Genomic DNA, 10,798 nt, shown 5'->3' with positions numbered 1-10,798 from the left:
TTCTATCAGAACTTATGTTAAAAGGATGGGTTTAGGAAAAAAAAAATATTGGTAATGGTTAAATGTTTAGAAAGAAGACTGAAATTATTACCTAAAACTATTAGGTTTAACCATTTTACTTATTTATACATTGGCCTGAATCTGTTTTTCATGTTTGTTTGTTCAGGAATTAGTTACAGTAAAATGATTGATGATTAAATGTGAGAGGCTTAAGATATTAAATGAGGTTGTACTAGAATGATAATTCAGTTGGAAGACAGTGGAGTCATAAAAGGTAAAACATAAACATTTATTTTTCTGGGTAACTCGTGGATTTTGTTTCATTTTTTAAAATTTTGCACCAGCCTCTGCTTTTCCTCTTAAAATTCACCAACATTGTTCTTTTCATCAGTGAGTATTCAGCTAAAAACTAAGCTTTTTAAAGTCTTATATTAGAGGAAACTGTGTGAAGTTGCAGAAATCATTAGTACACTAATTCAGCATTTTAGATTAGCAAGGGAACATAGTCCAAGGTCACTGAACAAATTACACTGTATCAAAAAATGAAAATTACACCCTGACATTGTATGATTTTAATAAAAAATGAAAATGGGATTTATGACCCCCTTTCTTCAGGCTACTAATGCTCATTGCCAAAAGACGAATCCCTTCTGTGACATTAAATGTGAGATAGGCTACAGAAAATGTTGTGGACTAATTCACTTGCCAGGAAGAGAACCAAAGTGTATACATGCATGTATTTTTATACCCATCTGCTAGCATGGTGAAGCCAAATATGTTTGAGGCAAATAAATTAGGCCAAATAAGGTGATAGTTTTCCCAGTGCAAAAAATGGAAATCTAATGAATAAATGAGATGCAGGTCTAACAGAATTAACAGAAGGAAAGTAACAATGCTGATTGGAAAGAAGTGACAGCCATTTGAATTGTACCACTGAAAAATAATTTAACATACCCCTTCTAGGAACCGTTGATAGGCCACTGTCAATCTGGAGGGACATGTTTTATTGTCTCTAATCAGATACCTCTAAATATAATATTAATGAATACTTCATTAACAACACATAGAATCAAGTAAAGGAATATGAAAAGCATAATTTACAGATGGAACAAGTATAAGGGCCTTGTAACATGATGTGAGTTTGAATCAACATACATTATACCCTGATTAAATTTGAGCAATTGGTTAAAACCAAGAAGATAAAATCCATATAGTACCAATATAAAATGTCTCGGTGATGGCAGAAATTAACAGATGCCCTCATTTAGAATGACAAAAACTGAGACAGATTCTGCAGGATGGTTGGATGCATAGATTAATGAAGCTGTTAATAAGATAACATTTTACTAAGTATGTCATGAAGCAATATCTTTTCCAGCAGATAATATTTTTATTTTGTCTAAAGAGAAAGCATTAGTTTCTGAACTCTAAAATGTCAAGATGCTATTCATCAATTGTTTCATGAAAACTCTTATTGACAAAAATAGGACACTGCATAGCATAATTAATAAAGAATTTCTTTCTACTGAAGCACTCTTTGTGTTTAGAGGATAACCTTTCTTAATACAGTATTTGTTTGGTACTGCTCCATCTTTATCACTCCTGTTTAGACTGCCTCTTTTTATTGCCAACCCCTTGAACTTTCCAGCTATACCTCTGCCTCCATCTCCTACCTACTTATTTCCTGAAGACCCTATATTCAATCTCCTGTTTCCACACTTTGCTCAAATATTTCACTTGCAAGATATTAAAAATGTCCTTTCTATCTATGCAGTGTCTTTTCCTCAGACTTTATTTTCCTTGAACTCTAACATTTGGCATCAGTGACCATCCACCTCTCTTCTGAAATGCTTTTCTCTTTAGGCTTCTACACGTTCATCCTTTCTCCTTTCTCTTTGCAACCCTGGCCCTTCTTTCTTAGTCTCTTTTTCAAGAACCCCTGCTTTTCTCCTATCTACTAAGAATAAAGGTCCCCAAATGTATGTGCTCCAATCTCTTCTTTCCTGTCTACATTCAATCTATTAATATATTTACTCTTCAGGTATTCAATTAACATCTCTATCATTATCTAATTCTCCAATCTATATCTCCAGCCTTGACCCCTTACCTAGTCCTCATTCAGTTACTTATCTTACTAGCTTAAAGTATATATTTATTTGGTTTTCCATAGTTGCCTCAAAAGTAACACTTTGCCTGAAAGCATGATTCCATTTGTAATCGTTTTCTTACTTCGTTTACATGAATAGATGAATAGAACCACTGTTCTCTCCCTCTGCTAGATCTTGACCCTTTCACTTTTCTTTTCCCTCATTTATTTCTGTCAAGCCCCTCAGATTAGACTACATCTCCCCAGGCCCTGTGTGATCATGTGCTCCAGACACTTCTCACACTGTGGCCATTCCATTGGAAGGCTTTCTACATGGTCTCAGTGCCTTAACTCTGTCCTGTTCCCACTCAGTCTGCACTCTGCTGCCCCTACATGTCTCCTTAACATACAACTTCCAACCCATTACTTTTCTGATTAAGAACTCTCCATGGTTGCCAAAGCCCAATGCATCAAATCAAAGCTCGTCCAACTATAGTTTGCCCTTTTGTGATCTGTTCCCTTTTTACCAAAATGATTTAATTCCCCACTCATTTCCAATATACAGTGTCTACTTTAGTTAGAACACCTTCATGTTTATTTCTACCTTGTGCCTTAGTCATGACAGTATTTACATCTGACATAGCAATACTTGAGTTTCAAACCAAGGTTTACTCATAATCATCTGATATCCTATGATTTGCCCCAAAATGTAAGTCCTTTCTTTGTTTCTTTTGGATAAATGATGCCCATTTCCATAGACATTTTTTTCTTTAATTTTCATCTTACTTAGAGTCACTACAAAATAGTTGAGCTATCCAGAATTACTATAATTTGAATTCCTAAACAAAAATGAGAAACTTACTATAGTTTGCTAGGAATAATTGTACATTATTTTATTATTGTTCACTATTTTATTAAGAATGCTACATATGTCAATATTGTAAAGCTTCTGCTTCATATGAAACAGAGTGTGGTAATGCTCAGAATATTACAGAAGAATTTGGTCGTTGTTGTTTTATGTATAACATCAATGTTATTTTCTCATGGTTTTCATTTTCAATTGCAGGAATGTTTGCTTTTACCTCTAAATCAGCGTTAATTTAGCTCCATCATACTTAATTTAGCTTGTTGTTAGTGGATTCATTAACCCTACAGTATGTAGTGATGCATTTTGATATCACCGAAAATGTTGGCTTATAGTTATTAAATTACTATATTTTAAGACATTATATGAGTTGCAGTTAAAATATGAATCCACATACCCCTATTTCCAAGTCAAGTGCATACAAAATTTAAAATTGTACATTGGTACATAATTATTTTTTCCCACAAAAGTGGTAACAGGCTGAGTAAGTCTTTTGCCCTGCCTAAAAATACTTTTAGAGTCATTGATTTGAAAAATCTAATCAGGACTGGCATGTTTAATAGCTCCTTCTGCCCCAAGTCTTGTTCACAGCTCTCTTATAAAGTGTATATTTGGATCCAAGAATCTCTCCAGGCTACAACTTGTTCTATCTTTCATTTCAAATCTAGTTCTTGCTTATTATTTATTCTTTTGGCTTTGATGAAGGCAGTAGAGCATACTAGTGAAAGCAGTGGCTTTGAAGCCTAACCTATTACCTAAGTTCCCTAAACTTCAGTTTTCTCATCTCTAATATGGGATATTGCTTACATGGATGATCATTTGGGAGGACCAAATGAAGTAACATCTGACAAGGTAAATCCTCAATAAATGTTGTCACCAATATGCTTTCCTATGGAGCCTACCATTGCCTGGGACTGAGTATTCAGTTCCCCTTTGTTCTTGCATTAGTCAAACTGATTTGGATTGTAGTTTCAGATACCCAGTTAAACAAGAAGGACAATGTATTATAAGTATACAATAATCTTTCACTCAGTAGGAAAATATTCTGTGATGAAGCAAAAGATGGACCCACAGATTTGATGGCTTTCAATTTTCTTTCCATGTCTTTCATTTTTTGCTCCATTATTTACATCTGCTTCACTATTCTTCATATTTTCAGGCTGACTTTCTCTGCTTCTGAATCTATAGAGTGGGAAACATATGGCTGATAGTAGCCTGTGAGTTTCCTGGCTCCCAGTCTGCTCAACCAGACAAAGAAAGATGAGATACAAGCCCAGTTCAGAATAGCCATCTGGTCCAGCTAGAGGAAGAGATGATTGTCCTAGCTTAAATATTGGGCCCACTTTAAATCTAGCATTTTTAGTAGGGGACAGTAGTGTTAGATGGACATGACTGCTTCTGCTATAACTGTATATATGGGGTATTTCCCCCCCAAAATGGAGCCTTTTCCAGAAAGGGGAAATCATGAAGTCTAGTTGCATGGCTTAATAGATGTCCTTCATTGTTATCAGTACTCACTCAACCTTAATTCCCAAGCACCAGTCATAGCTGCAAAGACCCATCTTTACTGGGAGGAGATGTTAGACATTAAATTATTTCCCTTTTCCTACCTCTCCAAATTCTATTCATTCTTAAGGTCCAGCTCACTTAACAATCTCCTCCATTAACACTTTAAAATTATTAATTGTCTAATATCTTTTCAAAAATCTCTGAATATAGAAGTAGGTTAATAGGGTTCAGACAAAGTATAACACTAATTTTCCCTCTTATAATTTCAAGTCTTTGGGCTATTTTCTTTCTATTGGATTGTCTGTCTTTGTCATGATATACAAGAAACATTTTATACATTCTCTATATGAGTCTGGGATGATTTAAATGAATGACAACAAAATTCATCGACATTTCTCCTCTCTTGAGGTGAGATCTTTGTTTTCTACCCTTGATTCTGGGTGAGCTTGTACTTGTTTCAACCAATATAATATGCTAAAAAATAATACCATGTGACTTCCAAGGCTAGGTTATAATAATGATAAAGCGTCCACTTTGTTTGCTGGAACATTGGTGCTGAAGCCCTGAGCCACCGTGTAAGAAGTTCTGCTGTCTTGATCAGATGCTGTAGAAGACATCTATAAGCATGGAGAGGTCACAAGTCACTTTCTGCCTTTGAGTCTTCCCAGACGTGGTCCCAGACTCTGAGGATCAGGCACAAGCCATTCTCACTGTGTTACTCCTAAATTTGTAACAGCCAAATACATTAGTATATTAAAATGGTTATTTTATACCGTTTAAATAATTATGGGGCAATTTGTTACACAGCAATAGCAACTGCAACAATGTCCCTTGTCAGTTACATGAACTTTCCCACTTTGCAGCTTGCCTTTTCTTCGTTTTCTTTCTTTTTTTTTCCTTTTTGTATATTGAGTTATATTTGACATACAACATTGTATAAGTTTAAGGTGTACAACATATTAATTTGATACATTTATATTGCAATTTGATTGCCATAGTAGCATTAACCAACTTCTAACACCGTTTTATTCTCTTAATGGTGGCTGTTGATGAAGAGAAATCCAATTTTCAATCTTATTTTTCATGATTGGTACTTAGAGTGGTTCTGTTTGATAAATGCTTTCCTGCCCAAGGGTTAGAAAGATATTTTCTTATGTTAACATTTGGAAGCTTTACTATTTTACTTTTATTTATTATCTGCAATCCAAATGAAATTAATTTTATATGACATAATAGTCAAGATTCATTTCTTTTTCCTTATGGCTATCCAGTGGACCCAATACCATTTACTGAAAACCTGATCTTTTCTCCATTTGTGTATGGATCTATTTTTGGATAATCTATTTTTTTTTCATTGGTCTTCTTATCTTTCCTTCCACACTACCATGTCTTAATTACTGTATTTTTATAAGTTTTTATATATGATTGCATAGGTTCTTTGACTTTTTTTGAGAAATTATAGTTCTTGAATATTTTGAGGCCTTTGCATTTCACATGAAATTTTAAATCAGCTTTTCAATTTACACGTGTGTGCACACACACACACAGACAGTTGTGTGTATTGCAGTTGTTTTTAACCTATGGATCAATTTGGGGAGAATTTACATCTTTACAGTATTGGATTTTCCAATTAATAAACAAGATTTAGTTCTCTATTGGAGTATCTTTTAGTTTCTCTCAAAAATGATATGGGGTTTTCTGTGTAGAAGTATTATGTTAACTTTTGTAGGGTTTTGCCTAGATATTTGACTTTTATTTTGCATTTTAAAAGATATTTCATTTTCTATTTTAATTTGATGTATCTTTGTTTCATATACATGGGTGTGCATGTATTGATCTTGTACACAGTGACCTTGCTAAATTTGTATATTTAAAGTAGTGTTTATCTCAAGATATCTTTGGATTTTCTTCATACACAATTACATTGTCTAAAAATCATGATACTTTTATTGCTTCCTTTCTAATCTTTTTTTATAGTTTATTATTTTTCATCCCTGAGTAGAGCCTTTATTCCTATATATAACAGAAATAGTGATAGCTAGTATCCTTTCTTGATCCCAAAATTGGGATAAAGGGCTTAACAATTCAGCATAAAATACGATAATTATCTTATTTTTTTTAGGTGTACTTTATCATATTAAGTAACTTTATTTCCTAGTTTGTGAAGTGTCATTTGTTTTTTTAAAAATAATGAATAAAACAGAATTTTATTACATGCTTTTGTCTTTCCTTATTGACAATTTTGTGCTCTTCCTCCTTGGTTTGTTAATATGGTCAATTATAATAATCGGTTTTCAAATGTTAAACCAACTTCACATTCCCATAATAAATGAGATTTGATTGTGATGTACTATTCTTTTAAAATATTGCTGAATTCTTTTTGCTTTCTTTTTATTTGCATCTATGTGTATGGGTGAAATTGACTTATAATTTCCTTTTCTTGAAATAACCTTGTCAGATATCAGCTCTGCTACTTATATATTATTTACACACAAATATATGTATATACAAATATATATAATATACATATTTATATAAATAAACCACATATAAACTTTAATGTATATAAAACATTTATATATAAAAACTATATATACTTTAAATAAAATATACTTTATTATAGACATATGTAGTATATTCAGGGAATATTATGTAAGAGTTATGCCAGCTTTACAAAACAAGTTAGACAATTTCTTTATTTTTTATGATGAAGACATTGGGGCCTAGAGCTTATTTGCAGGAAACTGTTTGTTTCTGTATAGAATAAAATATAATTGTGTGGAGTATATGAAGTTTTTAGTATCAAAACATAAATTGTATATGACTATTCAGAGTTTCTAATTTTAAAAAAATTTTTGAGGTATAGTTGATTTACAATATTGTGTTAGTTTTAGGTGTACAGCAAAGTTATTCGAGTATTTTTCTCAGATTATATTCTATTTTAGGTTATTACAAGATATTGAATATAATTCCCTGTGCTATACAGTAAATCTTTTTATCTGTTTCATGTGTAGTAGTTTGCATCCGCTAATCCCATACTCTTAATTTGTCTCTCCCTCCCTCTTCCCTTTAATAACCATAAGTTTGTTTTCTATGTCTGTGAGTCTGTTTCTGTTTTGTATACAGATTCATTTGTGTTATTTTTAGATTCCACATATAAGTGATGTCATATATTATTTGTCTTTCTCTGTTTGACATACTTCACTAAGTATAATATTCTCTAGGTCCATCTATGTTGCTGCAAGTGGCAATATTTCATTTTTAATGGCTGAGTAATATTCCATTGTGTGTATATAACACATCTTCTCAAGCCAATCCTCTGTTGATAGGTACCTGAGTTGCTTCCATGTCTTGGCTATTGTAAATAGTGCTGCTATGAACACTGGGACGCATGTATCTTTTCAAATTAAAATTTTTTTTTTCCAGATATATACTGAGGAATGGGAATCCTGGATCATATTGTAGCTCTATTTTTATTTTAAGGAACCTCCATACTGTTCTCCATAGTGGCTGTACCAAGTCACATTCCCACCAACAGCGCATGAGGGTTCCCTTTTCTCCACACCCTCTCCAGCATTTATTATTTATAGACTTTTTGATGATAGCCATTCTGACCAGTGTGAGGTGGTACCTCATTGTGGTTTTGATTTGCACTTCTCTAATAGTTAGTAATGTTGAGTATCTTTTCATGTGCCTGTTGGCCATCTGTTTATCTCCTTTGGAAAAAACTCTGTTTAGGTCTTCTGCCCATTGTTTGATTTTTTTTTCTAATATTGAGTTGTATAAGTTGTTTGTATATTTTTTAATATTAACCCCTTGTTGGTTACATTATTTGAAAATATTTTCTCCCATTCCGGAGGTTGTCTTTTCATTTTGTTGATGGTTTCCTTTGCTGTGCAAAAGCTTCTGAGTTTGACTATGTTCTGTTTGTTTGTTTTTGCTTTTAGTTCTGTTGCCTTGGGAGACTGATCTAAGAAAATATTGCTACGATTTATGTCTGAGAATGTTTTGCCTATGTTCTCTTCTAGGAATTGTATGGTGTCATGACTTATATTTAAGTGTTTAAATCATTTTGAGTTTATTTTTGTATATGATGTGAGGGAGTGTTCTAATTTTATTGATTTACATATAGGTGTCCAGCTTTCCTAACACCACTTGTTGAAGAGACTGTGTTTTCTCCATGGTATATTCTTGCCTCCTTTGTTGTAGATTAATTGACCATAGGTATATGGTTTATTTCTGGGCTTTCTACTCTGTTCCCTTGATCTGTATGCCTGTTTCTGTGCCAATATCATGCTGTTTTGACTACTGTAGCTTTGTAGTATAGTCTAAGGTCTGGGAGTTGTTTTGCCTCTGGCTTTGTTCTTTTTCCTCAGGATTGCTTTGGCATTTTGGGGCCATATAAATTTTAGGATTATTTTTACTAGTTTTGTGGAAAATGTCATGTGTATTCTGATAGGGATCACACCAAATCTGTAGCTTGCTTTTGGTAGTAGAGCCATTTTAACAATAATAATTCTTCTAATTCAAGAGCATGAGATATCTTTCCATTTCTTTCATCATCTTCAATTCCCTTTATCAATGTTTTATAGTTCTCAGCATGTAAACCTCACCTCCTTAGTCAGGTTTATTCCTAGGGTTTTTTCCAACACAATTTTAAACAGGATTTTTTTTTTTTTTTTTTTTTTTTACTTTCTGTTTCTGATATTTTATTGTTATTGTAAAGAAATGCAACAGATTTCTGTATATTAATCTTGTATCCTGCTACCTTGCTGAATTTGTTTATCAGCTCTAGTAGGTTTTATGTGGAGTCTTTAGGGTTTCCTATATAGAGTATCATGTCATCTGCATATTATGACAATTTTACCTCTTCCCTTCCAATTTGGATACCTTTTATTTCTTTTTCTTGTCTGATTGCTGTGGCTAGGACTTCCAATACTATGTTGAATAGAAGTGGTGAGAATGAGCAGCCTCGTCTTTTCCCTGAATTTAGCATGAAGCATTTCAGCTTTTCACCATTAAGTATTATACTGGCTGTTGGTTTGTCATAAATGGCTTTTATTATATTGAAATATGTTTTCTCTATGAACACTTTGCTGAGAGTTTTTATCATAGATGGATGTTGAATTTTGTCTAATTCTTTTCCTGTGTCTATTGAAATGATCATATGGTTTTTGTCTTTCCTTTTGTTAATGTGGTATGTCACATTGATTGATTTATGTATGTTGAACCATCCTCGTGACCCTGGAATGAATCCAACTTGGTCATGGTGTATGATGCTTTTTATGTATTGTTGGATTCAATTTGCTAATATTTTGTTGAGGATTTTTGCATCTATATTCATCAAAGATATTAGCCTGTAATTTTATTTAGTGTCTTCATCAGATTTTGGTATCAGAATGATGGTGGCTTCATAGAATGAATGTGGTAGTGTTCCTGCCTCTTCAATTTTTTTGGAATAGTTTGAGAAGGATAGGCATAAGTTGTTCTTTGTATATTTGGTAGAATTCTTCAGTGAAGTCAGCTGATCTTGGACTTTTGTTAGCAGGGAGTTTTTTAATTGCAGATTCTATTTCACTTCTAGTAATCAGTCTGTTCAGATTATTTGTTTCTTCTTGACTCAGTTTTGGAAGGCTGTATGTTTCTAGAAGTTTGTCTATTTCTTCTAGGTTGTCCAATTTGTTGGCATATAACTGTTCATAGTATTCTCTTGTGATTTTTGTATTTCTGTGGTGTCGGTTGTTATTTTGACTCTTATACTTCTTATTGTGTTGATTTGGGTCTTCTCTCTTTCCTTCTTGGTGAGCCTGGCTAGAGGTTTGTCAATTTTGTTTATCTTTTCAAAAAACCAGTTCTTGGTTTTATTGACCTTGTTCTATTGTTTTTTAATCTCTAGCTTATTTATTCCCTCTCTGATATTTATTATTTCCTTCTTTCTGCTGACTTTGGGTTCTGTTTGTTCTTCTTTTTTCTAATTCTTTTAGGTAGTAGGTTAGGATGTTTATTTGAGATTTTTCTCAAGGTCTGTATCACTCTGAACTTTCCCCTTAGAACTGCTTTGCTGAATCCCATAAATTTTGTAAGGTTGTGTTTTCATTTTGTGTTTATCTCAAGGTATTTTCTGATTTCTTTGATTTCATCATTGACCCATTGGTCTTTTATTAGCATATTGTTCTTTTCCCATTTTTCTTTCTGTGGTTGGTTTCTAGTTTCATACCATTGTGGTCAGAAAAGATGCTTGAAATAATTTCTATCCTCTAAAATTTGTTGAAGCTTGTTTTATGACATAGTATATGGTCTATCCTAATTTAAAAAATTTTTTGTGTATGGGTTTTTTT

This window comes from Balaenoptera borealis (genome assembly GCF_965194805.1).
Source record: "Balaenoptera borealis genome assembly, chromosome: 5".
NCBI lineage: Eukaryota > Metazoa > Chordata > Mammalia > Artiodactyla > Balaenopteridae > Balaenoptera > Balaenoptera borealis.
The sequence above is the reverse complement of the archived record's forward strand: the minus strand, read 5'-3'. Positions refer to the sequence as shown.